Consider the following 23,339-nt stretch of genomic DNA (forward strand, 5'->3'; position numbering starts at 1 on the left):
TGCTTATATAGATTTTCTTATCTTTACTCTATAGATATACTTACTAAAGCCAAAAGAAAGTTAAATGAATTTACAAATATTATCCAGTGAACAGTAGGTCTTGATGTCTGAGCATAAAGGCTCTTAATCCTATTCCCTAGTTCCCTGGACAGTGCTTATGTAAATATCTCTAACTGCTATCCATTGACTTTGCAAAGTCTTCTTTTGAAACATTTTATACTTAATTTATACCACTTCTTGGTTTTCTGAACTTGACAAAATTATTTCATATGAGTTTCCTTGATTATACATATATTTACCATCATCATCCTCAGAATTCATTCATCCTTTCTTTCATTCATAAATATTTATTGTCCTTCTATATAGGCCATGCACCGTGCAAGGTAAGGAATGCACACATAAGCCATAATCACAGAGCTCACAGTCAAGTGAAAGATACAGCCAATTAAACACTGCAGTTTAAATACTATCCCTATGCCTCCTATGCCATGTTATTATAGAGGAGCACATTAGAGAGATATAGAATGGAAATGGGGATGGAGAGAAGACCAGTGACCAAAAAAAGACTTAAAGGATGAGTTGGAATAGCCAATTGACCTGAAAAAATCATTTTCTAGGCATAGAAAGTACCATACACAGAGGTCATGGCACATTTTGGTGACTAAAAGTAGTTTAGAATGTCTAAGTTATAGAATATAAAAAGGTGTGAAGATGTGAACAGGGATCATATCAACATGAACTTTAAAATCCTTACAAAAGAAGTTAGATTTTGTCCTAAAGGCAATAAGTAGAGACTTAATCTCTCATTCCAATTATTATTATCATTAGTCCCATTATTTGGTGCATAAAGCATTCAACATCACTGTGATATTTATTCTTGGGTTCAATTCCCATTCTAAAGAGACTTACCGTTATGGTAATCACCCTACTCAGAGGTTTTCGAATTTAATATCCATCTTCAAGTCTGTCCACTTTGGAACAACTTAGGCTTTAGTGTTAGAACATGTAAAAATACTAATTACCACAATCTGCGTACCTAAAGTATTAGAAACTGTGCTAAGTGTTTTACATTTGTTATCTTGATGTATCATCATAAAAACCTATGATATAGTCCTTTTTATCCCCTAAATACAGATGAGAATATTGATATTCAGAGAAGTTAAGTAATTTGTTAAAAATCATATAGCTAGTAAACTTGTAGTATCAGTTCTGTACTCATGATCTTTTTATACCCATACCTCCTTAACATAAAATGTGTTCTTGCAAAAAATACTGTAAGTCTAGTATGTAAAACTTGAAAATAGAAAGTACCTTTTATATAAAGAAAGTCCCTTCTTGCTACAATCTTCAAAGGTAGATTACTACCATTTAAGATATTTCCTCAAGAGGGAAGACATATGGGAACATATGTTTATGTATGACTGATTCACTTTGTTATAAAGCAGAAACTAACACACCATTGTAAAGCAATTATACCCCAATAAAGATGTTAAAAAAAAAGATATTTCCTTAATTTAATAAAACATCTTTTTAAAAAACATTTCTTCCTCATTTTACACATAGTCAATTCAATTAAACCCAGCAAGACATAGACTGAGTTTAAATATTTGCTGATTTCTTTGGGTCCAATTTTTTTCTATCATAGTAGGTTTACTGGCTCTGTGCTTCTAATACTAGTGTCAGCACTTTTATTTTTCTATTTTACAATTGCTTTTATGAAACAAGAAGATCAAAATACAATGAAATCTAATATTCAAAAAATTAAATCTTACTGGACAAAAAAAACTACTGCTAAAGGTGACATACTGGCTGATAGGCAGCACCGTTACACAATTTCCTAAAAAGTTCTTTCTTAATTTGATAATAAAAGTCCATATTCTGAGTACCAAAACACAATCATATAGATTTCACCCCATGATTTATGATAGTGCAAAGTTTTGAAAGCATTATTGTTCAAAGTCTAGAATTGCTTTCTATTTACAAGGTTATTATAAATATCACACAAATGCACATAAGTGTTACTATTTTTCACGTGTGAACACCTCAAGATTTTATATAGGAGTTGAATTTGCCTTCATGGTTTTTCTAAAATTCTTTCCGGTTAAGGCTACCCAGCAGTATGCTGGCCCAGAGTGTTTGGAAATAGTAACCTGCAGTTTCTTTTCCTGGATTCCATTGTTAATTTCACTTCCGACATCCTGTTAGTTCAGTTTTGATCATTGCCCCTAAATGTACTGCTTCACTTTTGCTCATCGTGGAATTCAATATCACTATTTCACACTCATTGTCTTCTCTAACATCCATCATTTATTTTGGTCATGTTGGTGTAGAATTAACCTGAAGAATTTAATATCACCTGCAAAGTCAGAGAATGCATTTCCCACATCCTTTTCCAAATCACTCAGCCCAATATTAAATAATGCACATATATCTTGAAATTTTCCACTTTCCTTTTTTAATCTCCTTTAAAAAATAAACTCTATTCTTTGTAAGCTATAGAAATGTGTGCATATGTGTTTCATTTTATGTGTTTCTTCATTATGCCTAGGCACATGTATGAAAGTGCATTCATGCACACACAAACACATACATATCTGCAGAAGAAACTGACAGATGAAGTAGCTGGGGCAAAGAAATATGTGAATTTAGAGTTAAGACTTCTGCCTCTCAACACTGAGCAAAATTATCAATGTCCAATAAAAATTCTTCCAGTGTGAACTGTGTAGCATTTTCCTTCCTCAGCTACATGTCATTTCTACTAACTAGCCAAAAAAAAGACACATAAAATTTTGATGGTTATATTAGCTACTCTCAGCAAGCTTCAAAGTATTCCTCTGATCACCATAATTACAATTTGGGAGGGCTGCAATACACATATAATTGAATTCAGAAAATTGTAAACACTAGATCCATTTACATATTATCATGAAAGCTCAGTTTTAAGGGTCATCTTCTCTGAAGGCTTTCCTGTATTCAAGGACCCCTGTAAAATCCTCCTATATCCACATGATTTGTTTCATTGTTCTGCTATTGATAATGCACCTCTGACACTTTCACTATATGCAGCTTTTCTTGGAACAGTAAGACGCTTGTACACATAAAATGAAAATGATCATGTAGTAATTGCCTGGAACTTGAGTTTAAGGTAATAGACTAAACCCTTCTAACAATGAATTTCTAAGCACTCAGAGGAAAAAATGTAAGGAGTACACATTGCATAGGGCCCATGGGCTTTCCAGAAAGAGTTTGAAATCCTTTAGCTTGCATATAAAAATTTATTGCAAATGGATTTTTACAGCACAGGGATGTTACTTAAAGAGTAAATCAAGGCTCAGTGTGATATTTAGATTTAATATTTTACAAGCTTTATAATTAACTTCTTTTAACTCTTTGGAAATACAAACATGATGTAGTCTTCTAGCTGAATGAGTGTATTAGCCTTTCATTCCTTGTGGTTTTAGAGACCAGGCTAGTAGAGTATAGCAGAAAGAAGCATAGGATTTGCTGCCAAACCACTGAGGTTTCCATCTTAGACTTGCCACTCTGCTAGGGGTCCTCAGACACATTACTAAAGTGCTAACTAAAATGGGGGGATAATAACATGCCTCTCTTAGAAGAGCTGAGGTAATATGTACATTGCAGATGCTCAGTAAGTGGTAGGTAACTTTCATCCTAGGAAATACCTAAGAAGATTCTGACTTCCTATGAAAGCTTCTTCATTTTTCAAGGGAAGGAAAAACAATTCTTTAGAAAACCCTGATTTTTAATCATCACTTAAGTAAAGTTTCCTCTTTAATTTATAGTGTTTAGTAATAAAGTTGATATTTTATAATTTTAAGTACTGAGAAAGGCAACTTGATAAAATGAGAGATGATCATATTCTTCCTACGAGCTTCTTAGAAAGTGTTTTTCTATTTGTTCTTTAATCTGAACAATTAGCATAGAATTCCATGATTTCTTTGAAGGGTAGCTAGGTTTCTTTGAGAAATCCTTAAAGCTGAATGAGATATGATGCAAGGAGCAAGACTGAACTTGAGAAAAATCCAAGTTCTACTCACAACTTTTCTATTTATTACCCATGCAATCTTAAGCAAGATACTTTAGATTTTCTGTATTACTGGATCAAAACACTTGCCATGTCTACTTCACAGGGGTATAAGGATCAAATAAAAGAATATAAATATATAGCAGTCTAAAAGAGCTATGCAACTATGCTCTTTTATCTTATTCATAAAATTTATTTTAATTCAGGAAAATCAGCATTCATAAATTCAAAGTATATCCATGACTTCTGAAATGTAAGAGTGTCATTTGTGTTTGAGTCCCAGCCTCAAAGTCAAAACAAACACCTGCTTTGGTGGTTCTCCACGGGTAGCATATTTGGATAGGTTGCTTGTCTGATCTCATTGACCTTTCAGAGGGGAGTAGCTTAGGAAGATGGTTTCAAAAGTGAGTATAGGGACTTCCCTGGTGGTCCAGTGGGTAAAACTCCACACTCCCAATGCAGGGGGCCCAGGTTCGATCCCTGGTCGGGGAACTTGATCCCCCATGCATACTGCAACTAAGAAGTCCGCATGCCGCAACTAAACATGCCACGACGAAGATCTCGTGTGCAGCCTAAATAAATAAATATTAAAGACTGTCTACCCTACCTGGGCCTCCCACAGGGCACAGACGGGTGATCTATAATAATCAGAGGCAGACACCTTCTTTTCAGGAAATTCCTCAGGACTTCTCTCATTGACTAGGGACCAGCTTGTATCCATCTCCATAGACCCTTAGTCCCTTGACACAAACTCCAGCATGTGAAGTCTGTTTCTTTCTCCTTGGTTTTGGTTACACATTGATATTCTCTTCCTCATTTCCCAGCAACTGATCAAGCTTCAGGGCGGCCACTCTCCCCGCTCACCTGGACTTTATTTTCTAGGCAGTTTGTAATGCTGCACTTGCCTCATCCCCAGTCATAGGAAGGGAATTCAGATTAAGTCTAGAGCCTGGACATCTAGGAAGTGTGTTTTTATATATGAAACTTGTTTATGTGAAACAGACATCAAGGTGGGGCTGATTATTTAAAAAAATGAAATGTATAGTTGAAATTATTTATATACCATAGTGTGGTTTGAAGAATACCCAAAAGAACAGTAACAAAATCCCATTGCCCCTTCCCAATAGATTTCTTTGAAACTCCAAATCCCTCCCATTAACTTCACATCAGTGGTCAAAGCATTTTCTCTGCAAGGACAGTATGTTAAAAGGCTTACACACTGCCTGAAATTTAAGGCACACCAACCTATCCTGACCTACCCCTTACCTATTGTCACATATTAATTTCATTGCTTTTTTTAGTTTAGCTGTGCAGAAATTGGATATAGAACATTAAACTGGGGATGAAGGCCAGCAGTGTGGGACCGGGATGAAACCAAGAAGGTCAAGATTGAGGCAGGGGTCACAATGGGGAGTTCTGAAGAAAGAAAAGACCTCCAAAAGGAAGATTAAAGAGGCTTTATGATACATTTTATCCACTTAATAATTACTAAAATCATTTAATCTGTTAAATGACCTTTTAGTCCAAATAAACACATGTTCTGCCCCCAAGTGAAAAACTTATTTCTAGAGAGCAACATATGCCTCTTAGAAGGATGTTCTTTCAAGAGTTTAGAATGAACCTCATACCTAGGCTTGCAAAGACTATCCACAGAGCTGTGGCTTTTCTGACGCTGGGAGTGATTTTCTGAGCCTTTAAAGAGTTACGTGCAATTCCATTCAGAGCTGCTCTAGAAAAGACACATGTTAAGGGCAGAGACATGTTCAGTTTCCTATAAACTGATCATAATCCACCCCAGCACCAGCTTCATGTGGAGACCACAGATACTAAAGGTCAGGGCTCCCGAGCTGACAAGGCAACAGAGGAAGGTGACTGTAAATATCCCATATCATTGGGGGATCTTTGTTGCTGTTACTGTGTTTTTCATTCAAAGAAGTGCTCTTTTCCACCGCTTTAATAATCAGACTAGCTTCACAACCTGGCTGATAACAACGTATAAAAATATTGCTTGACTATAATTTCATTTTGCATTTTTTGGTGCTAACCTAATTTTGTTTTCTGAATTAATATGAGGAGGAAGTGAGACAGAGAGAGAGAGAGAGAGAGAGAGAGAGAATGAATCCCACGTGAAAATCCTGCGTAATGATTCACAATAAATTAATATACAAGATTAAAAAAATGACAAGCTGTGATGGCTAATTTACACACCAGTTTGGCTAGACTATGGTGCCCAGTTTGATCAAACACCAGTTTAGATATTGCTGTGAAGGTACATTTAGCTCTGAGTGACATTTAAGTCAATAGCCTTTGAGTAATGCAGACTAACCTGGATAATGTGGGAGGGGCTCATCCGATCAGTTGAAGGCCTTAAGAACAAAGACTGAGGTTTCCTGAAGAAGAAGGAATTCAACCTCAAGACTGCAACATAGAAACCTGCCTGAGCATCCAGCCTACCTGGCCTGCCCTGGAGGATTTTAGACGTAAGGCTGCAATGTCAACTCTTACCTCAATTTCCAGTCTTCCAGATTGCTCTATAAATTTCAGACTTGCCAGTCCCCACAATGTCATGAGTCAATGCCTTAAAATCTTTTTTATACGGGTCTGTTTCTCTGAAGAACCCTAATACACAGGTCATAGCTCATCATCTTTCCCAGAGACTTTTACAAGGGCTTCCTGACTGGTGTCCTTGTATCTCGCCTCCACCCTACCACATTACTCTCCATACTATTTTAAAATAATATCGCTAAAAGCCACCCCATTCATCATTTTTTCGTCATTCCTTGATGCACTCAGGGTAAATTCTAAGTTCCTTAAGATAGTATACAAGGCATCAGTCTCATGCACCCTTGCTTGTTCCCTTCCCTCCTCTCCTGCCACTGAAACGTTCTCTGCCTTTTATTTTCCAAGAATATAAACCTCTGTTTCTCCAAACTCATGACACTGCTTTCACATCTGGGCCTTTGCCCAAGCTCTGTCATCTGCCTGCCATGACTTTTCCTCTTCCCCTACACCTCTTGCCTCTTGGGATACACTTTTACATCTTTTCTAACTGAACTGAATGGAGGCATCACCTTATGTGATGAATGTGACATCACCTTAGCTCAGCCCAGTACATCAACTGCCCCCTCTGTGCCGCCCCTGGATCTATGGATCCGACGGTGCCTCTCAGTCTGCTTGGCTAGACTGTGGAATTGTCTCATTCTTTTCTGCACCCTCAACACCTAACCCACCAGCTGTCACAGAGTATGCCCTAAACAAGACTGTATTAAATGCCTATAGCTTTACTCTCTTTTCAATCAGCTCCTTGGAAACTAAACTTCGTAATATATTATGTAAATTAACATCTTTCTTTATATATCTCTTATCTTCAGAATTCAAATTATGTGAAATACCATTTTTTGCATTTGTTCTAGAGAATACAATTATAATATATAGTAATCAGACATAAATGTGGGATATCATTCCTACTTTAGGGATAGGTGCTTCTAGGCTAAGAAATGCACTTCCCATATTTAGAGTGTATCTAAATACTTTAGACATTGAACATACTTAAATTCCAAGGTGGCATTCATTTTTAAAATGCCCTGACATTTCATGGGGTCATTTTCTTTTAAAAGCATACTGAACTTTACGAAGGAAATGAGCATGACGATAACTTATAAAGCATCTTTTAGAAAGGAACATGGTGATGGAGAGCTAAAAGAGGCATTGCAGCTCTAGCATAGTACTCTCAGATTTTAGCAACAGAGGAAATTGAGGCCCAAGAATTTTGAGTAATGAAAGGCACAAAACTGGTTAGTGGCAGAACCTAGACTACAACTCTGCCCTGGAGATTGTCACATCGGTTACCTCTTTTTTACTCCAGGCACTAACATAAGCTACTCATAGTTCAAGAGCAATTACACAAAATGCCATTAGTATTACCTGCAAGATAGACAAATGCATCCAATTTTTTGCACACATTGCTATTTTGAGACAATATTTTCCTGCTGTAAAGCCTAATTCACTGAAAGAAATTTGTGCTTGCCTATCATTTTTTTTTCCTAAAGCAACGTAAGCATCAATGAACCACTGATAAGTACTGGGTATAAACACAAACCACTAGACATATACCAGACCCTCCGCACAGAAGTCAGCATCTTATGAACTCATGATTTCTCACAAAACCAACATTGTACATAGATAAAAGTAAAAGATATGGCTCTTTTGCTGAAATATCATGACTTCTAATAGATACCTAAAAGATAAAGCCAGCACATACAACGGGTTCTCTTTTTCCCTTCCACAGTCTAAGAAGACGAAGGAAACTTAAACACATCCAAATACATTTGGCTATGATGAGAGGGTTTTTTTTTTTTTTCCCTGAAAATTTGCAGGACTTTTGGGAAAGGGAAGCATGTTAGAGGTGACATGGGTGACGATGGAGGCCAGAGGGCAATTGGAAAGAGAAAGACAGCAGGCAGGAGGAAGTGGGGAGGGGGTAGAAAGAGAAGGAGGGGATGGGAGGGAAGATTGTGACTGCAGTCAAAGAGTTAGAAGTTATGCTTATATGCAGAATCTAAAAAAACATGATACAAATGGAGTTATTTGCAAAACAGAAACAGACTCACAGACTTAGAGAATGAATTTATGGTTACCAGGAGGGATGGGTGGTGGGGAGTTTGAGACTGACACGTACACACTGATGTATTCAAAATGGATAACCAACAAGGACCTACTGTATAGCACAGGGAACTCTGCTCAATATTATGTCACAACCTAATTGGGAAAAGAAATTGAAAAAGAATAGATGCATGCACACGTATAACTGAATCACTTTGTTGTACACCTGAAACTAACACAACATTGTTAATCCACTGTACTCCAATATAAAATTAAAAGTTAAAAAAAAAAGTAGTCGGAAAGGCGATAAATAAAAAAGAGGACAATTAGATGATCTCTTCAAAGTTCCCACGAGCACATCACTCAGCATTTACTTTTCTTGCATAATTCCACTGCCCTGTAAACATGCCTTCCACTCCTGTCCTTTTAGCACTGAGGTCAGCTATCACTTTAGTTTCCTAACCTGTATCCTATGCTACCCTGTACCTGTTCTCTAGGACTTCCGCTGCCCTGTTTGCCTCCTTCCGCTCCCATCCGCATCTCAGTCTCAATCCAGCCAGAAGGCAGAAGTTGCTCTAAATTTGTGTCTTCAAACCTTTCAGTAGTGTAGTGAGCCCTTCATATCCGCGGTTCTACATCTGTGAATTCAACCAACCCCGGATCCGAAATATTTGAAAAAAAAATACAGAAATTTCTCAAAAGCAACACGTGAGTTTGCCACAGACCAGCAAGTACTTACATAGCATTTACATCATATTAGGTACTATAAGTAATCTAGAGATGATTTTAAATATACAGGAGGATTGTGTAAGTTATATATGCCATTTTATATAAGGGACTTGAGCATCCCCGGATTTGGTTAACCGAGGGGATCCTGGAACCAATACCACACAGAAACCGAGGGTCAACTCCTGAAAGTACTTAAGTATAATAAGGAAGTCAAAAAAGTATCTTTTCTTCTGCCTTCCTGTCTGTCTTTATCTGCATAGGTCCAGCCACCCTTTCTTCACTCCCCTCCCCTTGCATCCCCTCTTTTACTAGTCTCTTCTTCTGTCTCAAAGAGAAAAAAAGTGGGATATTTCCTTAGACTGCCACCCCTCTCTAAGAAACATCAGTTAGGCAAAGACTTCCATGGAATATGCTTCATTTCAATTGATTGGGAGTTTAAAATCTATGATATTTGACAAGCTGTGCATTCTTACATAATTACAGCGCGCTTTGGGTAGCATTTTAAGTTATGAAGCCAAGAGCAAAGTGATTTTAACAACTTGAAATGTTAAATTACTTGTGTGGAATGTTCCTTATGGAGACTCATTGCTGTAATGAAATGGAATTTTTTTGGTCATAAATAATAGGAAAAGTGAGAATTTCAGTCAGAGTATTTTGAGGATGTATTTGACTTCACTGTATCATTAATAGGCATTACAATGGCTTTGAAGTCAAGAACAGTTACCAAATCATTTCAAAATATGAATCTGACAAGAAATACATTAGAGAAATCAAGCTATTGACATTGAATAAGTCCATGCGATAGAACACAAGTGTGTTGCATGTATTTACAACAGTTATAGCAGTAATTTGCTGTGCTTGGCAGATTTTCTACTATAAAATAATAGAAATAAGAGTTTGCTATGGGAATCAGATTACCATAAATATTAGAAAATCTTTAACTTATTTGCATATTTTAAAAATGAATGTGTGTCACAAAAACCTATTAAATGTGGCAACCAATCAAAGAAACTCAATTTTTCTATATGAGGAAGAAGAATGGGATTTTTTTTTCTCTCCCATTTACCATCTTCATTATACCATCTTCATTCTAACACTATAATGTTACCCTCCTTCTATGCTGAACTCCAGGAACAGTCCTGCATTTAATGTTTGTCTTTAACATATAGTTCATACACTACACATGAACTTCCTTCTATTCCCTGTACTGGGGAAAGTTCCAAATTAGTATTTTCCTCCCAGACCTGTCCAATGAGTTTAGACAAACGTAGATACTACCCACTCAGCAGATCTACTTAGGCAGCCCATAGACCCACCCAGCTCAAGAGGTGCAAGATAAATGGACCATCTTTCTCTTCAACATCCTTATCCAATCAATATTCCCCATCTCAGTTGATGGTGATCCCATGAGAAACCTAGGAGGCACCCTCCTTCTTTCTCCATACCACATCCGGTGGGTAACATAAAATCCTTCTGTTTTCAGATCCTCATGATTCCTGAAATCTACTCTCTGTCTCAGGTCAATATTTCATCATCACTCCTGTGGAAAAACTGTGGTAGTGTTTTGACTGGTCTCCCCATTTCCAGATTTGTCTCTTTTAAATCCACCCACATTGGAGGGATCTGATATCTGCTGTACACAGCATATGTTGGATTTTGCCTTTTGATCCAATCGGTGAGTCCTTTGGTTTAATATGATGTTTGGTCCCTTTATATTTATCTACATTTTTTTAATGTGACACGTGTTTGACCTTAGTTCTGTCATCATAGGTTACATTCTCTGATATATTTATTCTAATGTATGGTCTTTGCTTTCTTTGCATTTCTTCTGATAATTTAGATTTATTTTTGTTTGCATGGTTACACTTATAACTCTAATTTTATATAGTATCTTAATACTCTTTTCTCTCTTATTCCTCTAAAGCAAGAATTTAAGTAATATATTTAAACTTCCCTCTCAATTTTATTGAATATAATTTTCTTAATGTTTATCTTTATGCTATTTAAGCATACTAATACGTATGTTACCTGATTTATGAGTTTTAAATTTTATCTTTTGACCCTCAGCTTTATAAATCTGCATCTTTGGAGTCTCCCAACTATTTTCCTCTTCCCTCTCCCAAGCTCAGTCTTTTAAAGATATGTAAATTTTACACTGTCAGGGCTTATAACTTTCACATTCTGTTTTGAAGCCTTAATTCTCACACTTATTTTAGTCTTTTATCCTATATAATTGGATTCAATTCTCATTGCCAGTCTTTATTAAATTTATTATTAGCTGGATTTTATCATCATGTTTTTATCAAAGATGGTGGAAACTATATTCATTGATTTCTTACATGTTCAAAAAATGTTTATCTGCTTCATTTATAGATATTTTGCTTGCTTGGGTCTAAACTCTTTGGTTTAAACTTTTCTTTTGAGAACTTCATAGGCTACATTTTCTTTCAATCTTGACCACTGCTGTGAGTAACTATAAGACTAAATTAAATTTTTTGCCTTATAGATGAATTGAATTTTACAAGTCTACTTAGGCAAATATCTTTGTCTTTAGCAATTAAACATGTTACTGGGCTATGTCTCAATCAATTATTCTCTGTTAATTTCTCCTAGGACATGTCCATTCATTCTGTAGATTCAAGCCTCCTCTTTTTCCGGAAAATTTTCCTCAATTGTCTTGATCAAAGGTTTTCTGTTCCTTATTTTGGTTCTTTTATTCAGAGATACCACCGGAGTGCATTTCATATTTCTTGCCATTTTTTCTCTCTAACCCTCTTCAATCCTTCATTTATGTCCAATTTCTTCTTTAGCCTATCCTCTAGTGAATTTTTTTTGTCTGCCATTTGTTTCTCTTATTCTTTTTAAAATTTTTTCTGGTGGCATCTCTGTAAAGATTCCATGCCGGTTCCCTATCAGTTATCCCTCATCTTTGAGTCTTGGACCACATATTTATGTGGAGGCAGTGATGAGGTGGCTCCAGGCCATGTTCCATGCTGATTTTCAATGAGATTTTACACAACAAGATGCGCTTTATGAACGTGGCTTTTATGTTTTCTTTTTCTCCAGCCAGTTTCTCGGAAGCAGCAATGGTATTCACAATGCCCAGTAACTCTCCTCCATCCATCCTGCCTCACTGAAAGACTCTCCATGTGAACTTGACCTCACCCACACCTTCTCAGTGTCAAAGGGGCCCAAGAAAGTTCCAAGTACCATCCTGAGCATAATTCCCTCCTCCAAAGAGTGGGTTGATGGCATGTGTTATGGGCTGAATTGTGTCCCCACAAAATTCATATGGCAAAGTCCTAACCCCCAGGACCTCAGAATGTGACTGCATTGGTAAGGAATTGACTGTAATGAAGAAAAAGGAAATGAGTTAAGTGAGAAAAAAATGTAAGCACCCAAGTTGCCTGATAGAGTTAGGCTCTATACTATCCTCTGTAGTTCTTTAGATTTGTTGCTTTTATTACTCTGGGCCCTTAAATAGAATGTGACTTTCTTAATGATAAGAGCCATATGTCATGTATTATACATATTTGAAACAGACAAAGTGGCTTAGTTTGACTTCTTTTGAATCTCCACCACCCACCCAGCCCCTCTACAGCATGGATTTAGTCTACCTTAAGTATCAATAAACACACATTGGCCAAATAAGAGAGAAAGAGAAAGAGGATTAGGGAGGATGGGAGAGAGTTTCCAAAACACTAGATGATTTACAGAAATTATTAAATCCATGTAAAGATCAAAAAGAGTGAGATCTCTGTCTTCATTCTTGTAAACAGGGACATATGGCATAGAATATGTAAATGTCCAGTGCAAAGGCATCACCAAGGGACCTAGAAGTAGGAATGATGTTTCAATACTTATTTGTCTACAATTTACATCTATTACCCCTGAGAGGACCTTTGGTACTTTGGGGTTGTTTCCCTTTCCACCTTCTTATAAAGTCAATAGGACTTAAACAACCATTAATGGGGCTCTAATTGAATCAAGCAACAATTCTGTTATTATTGCTCACTTGACTTTCTGTCATTTCTGAAAATGACCTTATTCTAAAAGGCTGACATTGAAGATCGTTTATGTACAAAAGGTTTATTCAGACAGTACTTAACTTCCTGGTTCTTTTTTTCTCTTTTTTTTCCCCAAAACTGAAGATCAAAGCACGGTATTTCACAGTTGGACTTTACATTATTTATTTATTCATTTGATTTTTTTCTACAGACAAATTTCTTTTTGAGAACAGGAATGCTCTCTTACGTCGGTAGCTTATGATATAATAGTCATGGTCATATGAAATATCTACCCTTAAAAGTAAACAGATAGATAGATCTTACCACAAAAAAAATAATACATACTGGATTACATAGATGCGTAGAGAACATTGGGACTGTAACATGAAAGCAAGGAAACCATAGATTATAAACGTTCATATCAAGTTCCCACCTTTCTTTGGTCAGTTACAAATCTATTAATTTCCCATATTGCTATCAAAGCTAAATCAAATAATAAGTCTTGTAATCACTGTAGAATCAGTTAGCATATAACAGATCATCTCCCTTTAAAAATGAGAATCATTAATTTTTACAGATATAATTCATACAACCTAAATTTTACTCATTTAAAAAAATGTCTTAGGTAGATCTTCTGACATATTAAAATGTTTCTTTACTAAAATGGACTTTTAAAAACATGGGGTTCTCATTAATAAAATGGATTTACTATTTCATTAAATTCAGAATAATTTTCTGTCATTTCTTCTTATGAGAATTGGATTTTTTTCAAGTGTTAAATTCTTCCTTATGTTTCATAGTCTTTGACGTATAAGTTGCCAAGTTATAGTCCTTTATGTTCAGTGACCATTTTACAAAAAAATCAGTGAAATAATCATGAAATATTCTCATGGCCATAAGAACACAGTTGAAAATATCTACTATGCATTTGCAATTTTTTAGGAAGTGATTGCCTGTCGTTGTGGTAAATCTCCAAATGAGCAAGTCGGTTTTGAAGAAGAATGTGGAATCTTGGTCATTAAGGTCCTTGATTTCAATAATGTGCATGGTCACTGTTCTATGTTCTTCATAGATATCACAGATATCTTCTTCTAATATCTTCTTTTTATTAGTATGTCTATGATGATTTTAATGATAACAAAGAAGTTTAGCCTATACTAATATATTAATCATTTGATGTCTGTTATGAATTATAAGGCACCACAAAGATTATTGATTACACATCACTGCATATTCAGATGAGCAAACCAAATACATGAAGACATTAAATAAGTTGTTCCAATCAATGAAGCTGGCAATATTAGATTTTCCAAAGAAATCAGAGTCCTGATGGCTAATGTAATACATTTTTGGTTATTAATCTCTAATATGATGTGTTTTTTACTTAGCAACACACCAAAGACTTTTTAATAGATTTTATCTTATAAACTCACACCAAATACATCTCCTTTCCCCCTTAGATCCATTAGCAATGGTCAATATAATTCAGTAACGATAATTATGAGTATGTGCTCAATCTAGTACGTGCCAAGCGACCAAGTAATTTGATAAATGCACATTATCTAATTGTATCCTCAAAATAACCGCAGGAGATCTATGTAATCAATTATCCTGGTTTTGCTGAAGGAAATGAGGCTTCCGAAGGTTAAATAACTTAGACAAACATAGACAGTCAAATGAGATGGGGCCAGTGTTTGACCCATGTTTGTTTAACTCCAAAATCCAAACTCCACCCGTGGTTATTGAATTTTCATGTCCCTAAGTCTTATATTCTTATTTGGACATGGAGTTCCTTGAAGATAGAAACACTCTTTGTGCTCCCATAATGCCCAGAATCTCAAGTAAGTTATCTTTGATTTACAAAAGAAGGGGTAATGATCAGTACCGGTGATTCTGTAAACCATTAGACAAACCACTGAAATCTAAGACTACACATACACTGCGGCTCCATTTGTCAGAAGAACAAAAACAAAAAAACTTGCTTCAGTTTCTAACGAAAGAGAAATCAATGGCTCAGGAGTGGCATTACCAATTTCACTAAAACGGGAGGATGTGGAAAATGACACGTGTCTACATGTGTTCAGTCTAAACCAGCACTTTTAAGTGCCCTGATACCTTGGCTATGGTAAGAAAATAACACCTGACACACAATCCCTCTGTAAACATTAGTTCCGGGACAGCCTGAACCACCACGTACATTTTCTTTTGCTCCATGTTTCCCTGCTATCCTAGCCATCAGCTTTGCTACACCTTTTTCCACTCCCGTCCACACGTCTCCCCTAGTTATGAATTAGCCATTCTTCCGGGATCCCTCTCTACATTTTGCTAACAAGCCGTCACACTTTCTTCTGTTGTTTCCAATCAGAGTCAGCCTCTGCCTCTCATGTTTGCGTGCTCCTGGGAGTATTTCTCACATCCAGCCTCACCTACCCACCATCCCAGTACGGAACCTATACATGATTCAAAGTGTGGGGTTTTTTGTTTGTTTGCGGTACACGGGCCTCTCACTGTTGTGGCCTCTCCCGTTGCCGAGCACAGGCTCCGGACGCACAGGCTCAGCGGCCATGGCTCACGGGCCCAGACGCTCCGCGGCATGTGGGATCTTCCCGGACCGGGGCACGAACCCGTGTCCCCTGCATCGGCAGGCGGACTCTCAACCACTGCGCCACCAGGGAAGCCCAAAGCGTGGGGTTTTGAGGTTTCCATTTACTTGAGGTTCTGAAATGAGATTTTATTCTTTTGTGGTTAAGAAGATACATTACATGTATATTTAAGTCTGCGTCTTGATTTGGAACCTGGCAATTTTGTGAAATGCCATGGATGTTGAATAATAAAATCTAAACTTAGTAATCATTCTTCAAAGAAGAACACTATTTAGCACTATTTAAAAAGGGCACATTCTAATAAGCAAAATAGGAAAATCCTAGGGGAACATGAAAGATTCTTATTGCAATGTTTGAACAATATATCAATTTCTCCTTAAATCTCTGTGCTCAGAAATCAGGAAAATATTTTCCTTAATCCTAAAAATACACTGTAGTTACTAAAGACAGACACAAGCTTAGGTTTGGAAAAGACCATTCATGATCCTTAATCCAGTTGTCTCTTAGACAGAGATTTGTGCAGCTCTGCCCTTAAGTCAATTCAGCACCTTTTGAAAACTACTTAGTTACCTGAATGTACGTGCTGTGGAGTTTTAACCATATTAATCCTTGCTTCATCTTCTCTTCTACAATCCAAATAATTCTGGAATTTTTTATATGTCATCCTCCCCCCAAATCTTTACTTATTTCTCCACTAGCTTTGTGGACCTTGAATATTTTCAAATATAAAGAAAATTAATTTTTTCTCCTCTACATTTTCTTCCTTGAAAGTGGGTTTGACCTATTTTTCCAGCCAGCTGGAAACTTTAGTCAAGGGGAATTTCAAACTGTCAGTGAATTTCTGAATTTCTTACCTTGCATATTTCCTAGTTGTCTGAGAGCAAGTTTTAGCAAAATGGTTAATCAGCTTATTTTCTCAGAAGATGACACGACATAGAAGGACATGAGATTTTGACTCACACATGGGATTTAGTTCGTATTTGTACTAAGCTTTCTGTTAAAACGGTAAAATTGAGTAAATCACTTAACCTCTCTGTATTTCTGCTTCCTCATCTGTAAAATGAGGGTAATAAAACTCACTTCATAGAGCTACCGTGGAGATTAAAAGTATCCAACACATAGTCAGCAGTCCAGAATTGTTAATTCGTGACATTCTTCTGGACATAGTAAATTTTGACCAGAATCTACTACACAAATCAAGAGGCTCAGGGATTTTTCTATCTGATGGAGGTGGTGACTTGTAATTTTCCAGTCTTTCCTATATGCTTCTCAACACAATCTTACGTACATGTTGGGATATTTATGTATGAGATGTCATTGTGAACATCTCTGCTGTAAAGGCAGAAATGAGACAGATTCTCAACAACTCAAAGACTGGTTTTACTTCCCATTGTTTTGGGGAAACTCAAAAGTTTGAGGAGCTTGATGAATTTCTACCAATAGACAAAAGTCCGATTGGTATCAAAGTATTTTCAGATAGTATGGTGATCAGTGAATCTTCATTTGGGATAAATCTTATACACATGGGTCTATAAATAATCTACCAGAAAAGCTGACAGTTTTCACTTAATGAGATTGATTTTAATTTCAGGTACTGTAATTAATTATTCATTAATGTAAATCTCTTTTTTTACGTGGGTTCAGCTAAGCTAGCATTAAAGCTTCAAAGGCTTAGAGAAAAAAAAAGCTAAAGAAGAGTGTCAAAACCTTAAATTTACTCAGAGTATTAAGGCATTTTCCGCAAATAAGCTAGTATACACAACATACAACTAAGAAAATATAATGCATAGTATGAGTCTATTAACCTAGATTTCTTAACACTTACCATGCAAATTAAAATGAGGCTTTATTTTAATTTATGACATTCAACTAAAATGTTATTTTTCAGTTACCATCATCATCATCGTATGCCTCATATTTCATTTCTTTTTGATCTCCTGTTATTAACACAGCAGCAGGGAATAATGTAAATGTCCAGCAGACAAAGTAAATGTCAAATCACCAATCTCACTGAATAGAAGAAGAATCTGAAAGTATAAATCTACCATTTTCTGAGTACTCCTGTGCTGTGTAACATATACAACACTTTATATATGTTGGTGTTTGATCATATTATTGATCATCCACGTTTTACATAATAAGGTAACTGTGATTAGGGATGTGACTAAATTCACACACACAGTACGTACTGGAGCTGAGATTCAAGCTATCTCCTTGGCCCATGCTTTTCCATCTACTGAATGAGAATCTGTCCTTCAAAGGAAGTTTATAGTTACTTTTCTGCTGTATGGTTATATTAACGCTGTATTTTTAAAGGAGGAATACATTTTCCTGCAACCACATCAGAAAATTTCACTGTTTCTCTACTATAAAAATGACTTGGCCTGAACTTGTTCAAAAAAGCACAGTTGCAATTCATTTGTTTTACATAAGTGGAGATGTTAATTATTGGAGTAAACTGCAGAGTTGAGAATTGCTGAGGTACAATGAACGATGCTAGGCATGAACTAGACAGCCAAGACCTAAAACCAGGGGAAATATGCATTTTCCTCACTAAAGAAGAACAGAGTCTGGGTGAGAATGCTGCTGTGCCTTGCTGATGGGACATCCCACCCCACTGTCCTCACAGGAGCCTCTTCGGCTTGTATGCCATCAAGCACAGATCTCATCCTTACAGATGCCGGTCCCTAAACCATCAATGTGTCATAAAACATACACCATCCTCCAGAAACAATCAGAAAAATAGGCTCAGATCACACATGGCTTTTGCATCACAATCACCAATAACTATTTCACTTTTAGCTTTCCTTCTGGAAACTACAGACAAAAATGAACCTGTGTTTTAAATTTCTCGTTTTGCTTGGAATTTAGCAATGGCGTAAATGGTGCTTAGAATTTAACAATAGTCATGGGTGCTCCTAACTGTCAAGAGAATAAATATCACTCTTTGTCTAAATTTATTTGCATGTAAGACATTAACTGTAATACATTTTATCTCTATTAAAGGTAGAAGAAATGCCTCCAAACTATTGAAAATTTGACATTAAAATATTGGTTTATTGACAAAGTTTTATAATATAAATGTTTAATCTAATTTTATAATCATACATGACTAATCTGTATATACTGAAGTTTAATAATTTGATATAAAATTATTTAACAAACTGTGACTAGCTAGTATTCATTTCTTTAAGTTCCCTATCCCCTTTGTTTTAGTTTCTAGTACATTAAGTTGACTAGAAATGAGTAGATTTTAACATGTTCAAAGCAGCGTGATCCTAATTTCAACATTTCTCCTGTCTAGGACCTGGACAACTAAAATACTTCTTGAATTCAAATTAGTGTAAATTCCTTGAACCACCCCCCCTCTAAACATTCAAAGACTGACTCAGCTTGTAGTTCTTTCACTTCTCCTGCCTTTTTTGAGACTTACCAAAATTTAATTTTTATAATACAGTGATACACCTCACGGAAAGAATATGAATGGAAAGCTAACTTTCATCAAGTTTATGTTCAAGATTGAGACTAAAAACAAAAGCAGACTCACAGATATAGAGAATAGATTTGTGGTTGCCAAGGTGGAGGGATGATTGGGGAGGGATGGATTGGGAGCCTGGGGTTAGCAGATGCAACCTCTTATGTATAGGATAGATAAACAACAAGGTCCTACTGTATAGCACAGGGAACTATATTCAATATCCTGTAATAAACTATAATGGAAAAGAATATGAAAAGGAATATATATATGTGTGTATATATATTTCTATAACTGAATCAATTTGCTGTACAGCAGAAATTCACACAATATTGTAAATCAACTATACTTCAACAAAATAAAATTTTACAAAAGATTGAGATGTAAAATGCATATAATTAAGACCTCTGGCTCTAGGCCACTCACACACGTGGCTCTGCCACTTTGTACCTGTCTGACCTTGGGTGAGTTCCTTAGCCTTTGTGTGCCACAGTTTCACAATCACAGTACTCACCTCCTAAGTGTATTGTGGGAACTGAGGACATAAACAAAAAGTGCTTACAATGGTGTCATGCACACACTAAGCGCTCAATAAATCTCAGCTATTGTTGTGGGTCATATTTTATCAATACAGCTGTCAAAATGTAATAATGCAACTTTAATTTATGGATGAAGTTACTGCTGAGTGAGTTCGTACTGTGTTCAGAGAAGGACAAATGAGAAAAAAACAATCACGTATGTAAGCATTGTTCCACAAAATGTGGGTCAGACATATTGTATGAGACAATACAGTTGTCAGACCATCTAAATTCAAAGTCTGTGGCCTGAACAAGGTAGAAAAAATAGTTGGCACTGCTAGTACAGTGTTGTTCTATGTAATTAGTTAACATGTTCTTTGCCAACTTTACAGTTGCTGACAGAGTGCATTAAAAATGGAAATTTGGTTCTCAGATAAAAAAACTGGTTGAATTTTACAGTTTTCAGACAAAGGTCATAACATCCCTGAGAAAGAAATTGAATCAATCACTATTTGCCATTTACTTACAATCTGACCCAGGGTTCAAGCCCAAAAGTTATAAGTGCAGTAACGGCAAAAAATACCATACAGTTTGGTCAAACTATACTGCCTAGTCTTTAGAATTAATGTATGAGGCTTGACTTACACATCCCCAAATATAGTTCCCAAGACCAATATCTATGCATTTTCTATATTTGAACATTGTGTCGATATATGACGATATCACTGGGTGTGCAAGCCCGAAGAACGCTAGAGAGAAAGAGCTATAAGTTACTTCCAATGAGGCAACTCAGGGGGCAGTGCACAGACAGTACTAAATCCAGATCAAAGGTCTGCATCTCCAGAAGCACAATTCAAACTTTAGCATATTCCTGAAAGGAAGAGATATGCTCTCATTTTAGGAATTAAGTGAAAGATTAAGAGCCAGAGAAACTGATTAAACAGGAATTTGTCTGCAAGGGCTCCAGCAGGTGGGTGCAGGAAGATACCGCCAGGGACTGATAGGAAGCAAACAGATGGTTAATGACTTGTGGGTGATGAAAGGGCTGGTTTGGGACTAATCTCACAAACACCATTTCTTCTTACCCTTTTTGTCTTCATGCCAAACAGGTGTGTGGAAATCTGAATAGTGAAATGTTGAATAGTTAATTTAGGAGGCTGGCAAATTAAAATAGGAAATTAACAGGGGAAATGCTAAATAGCCAAAATAAAATCTGGACATCTTTCTTCTTCTAGGTTGATAGGTGACCTGAATTTTTTCTTGAACAATTAAGGCTGATTACTTTGATTCTGCACGTTAATCTTGTGGCATCTTGTTGATTGACAGTTATATACTGATTTAGAATAGAAAATGGAGTCATTTAATAATGTTTTCATATTAAAATAAATGTTTTGATTTATTACCATAGACATGTTTGAATTGATAAGGTAATCAGTCTTCTCAAATAGACACTTTTTCGTTACCTCTTTTGGCCAGGATGGATGGTAGATGGGCATGCTGTTAACAAACTTTTCACTGAGATAATTCAATTACACAAAACTCCTTATGAATCTCAAAAAGAAAGTTGTATTTTATCCGTACTTTTTATGTTCACTTGTATCTCTAGAAATCATCATTCTGGAAGACTTAATCATCCAGTGCCACATAGAGATCTATGCTTTCGATACACGTTTCAGATACTATTTTATATACACACAGTATGCTTGAATGTAAAGATCATACGCCAAAATGTTTACCAAATTAATCAGGATCACCAGACAACCTTGTTAAAAATGAAGACCCAGATTCTACTACAGATTGCCTCCCAGACCTACTGGAGATGGAACTCAAAAATCTTTATTTTAAATAACCATCTGATATAAATCTTATGCACCCTTTTGAATTCTGAGATTCACTAAGAAGACTCCAAATCTTAAAGCACTGCTGTTATTCCCACTACTTTAATAATGTCTCTATGAAAAGCACATGATATGGTCAGTGAGAACACTGGACTTAGAATCTTGGAATGTAAAGCGTGTGCCTTAGTAGCTCTGCAACCTTGCACAAGTCTTTTAACTTCTGTAATGTTCGGTTTAACCATCTGTTTCATTGAGTAGTTAAGGACTGTTTTTCTCCCAGTCCTACATGCCAGAATTCCAGAATTAGTACTATACTGCTGCATTGGTACTATAAATCCTGAGAACTCTATAATTAGTATTGGATACACATAACTTATTATATATCAATTTTTAATAGTTATGTGTAAATCTGTATTTATTGCTATCACCGAACTATATCACTATAACTATTAAATGCTTACTTTGTGTTTACAACAATTTGGAAGTGAGAAAGATTTTTTTTAACAAAATACAGCTAGCCTGAGTATTAAATCAGAAAAGTGTTGGGAGAAAAATTCTCATTTACATAAATTAAATGATTATTCGTTGTTTTATACTGAGAGAAAGAAAACAAATTATTAAGAAGCTATTTTATATATTAACTTCTGTATACTTAAGATGTAAAAGTAACCTACCATTGTAAAATATCCCTGGTGACCTTATTAATAAAACTTTTAAAATTCTACATTTCAAAAGAACCAGGAAAACCATATTTTAATATCTTTCTGTCACATACTGATCAAGCCCTGTAAAATTCATCCTAACAGAAAAGAATTGAGATCATCATCACATGCATTATCAGGGCTTCTGAAGAATGTAAAAGCTTTCAAATATTTAAAGTACACCCGCTTAAAGCTACTTGATAATACTGCTAACAGGAGAGCAGATGCGTAGGCATCAAAATAAAGCTTGGATATGCAGAATGTCATTTGGAAATCATTTGCAGATTGCTTGTGGCCACACGTGACAAATACATGCTCTTAGTACCACACTCCCCAGGGTGTTGTTAGAATTTTTCTGAAGATGACTTGGCCATTATTATAAAAATACAAAGTTCAACCCTGGTCCTGTTCTCTAGTAGTTCATCAGCCTCAGTAATAATAATAAAACAATGAAATAAGTTCTCTGTGACTTGAAAAAGATAATGTTAAGTTTTCTTAGACATAGGTAACATGATAAAGAATTTCTGCATAGATTTTAAGAATACATAAGCCTGGATGACTTTCATGGAAGGTCACAAATGCATGTACACTTACTGGACACGCTTTGACTTCTATTAGAAGTTCATATTTCTCAGCAGGAATTAAGGCTGTGTTATCCTAACTCAATAAAAGAGTAGTTTGATATACACATTAAAAGTCATTCTTTTATGGTCTGTCCACCATGATGATTGTTTTCTTCATTTCTAATATTTTTCCATTATAATCAGCACAACTGCTCAGAAAAATGTTTCAGTTATTTTCCCCCATGTATGTCAACATGA

At 35.9% G+C, this 23,339-nt stretch overlaps 1 protein-coding gene across 6 annotated transcripts in view; it reads right to left on the reverse strand.

Annotated features, from left to right (window-relative positions):
* Positions 1 to 23,339, reverse strand: part of SGCZ (sarcoglycan zeta) — a 920,121-nt gene that overhangs the window by 743,248 nt on the left and 153,534 nt on the right. The gene's annotated exons all lie outside the window — the stretch shown is intronic.

Source organism: Stenella coeruleoalba (assembly GCF_951394435.1).
Source record: "Stenella coeruleoalba genome assembly, chromosome: 21".
Lineage (NCBI taxonomy): Eukaryota > Metazoa > Chordata > Mammalia > Artiodactyla > Delphinidae > Stenella > Stenella coeruleoalba.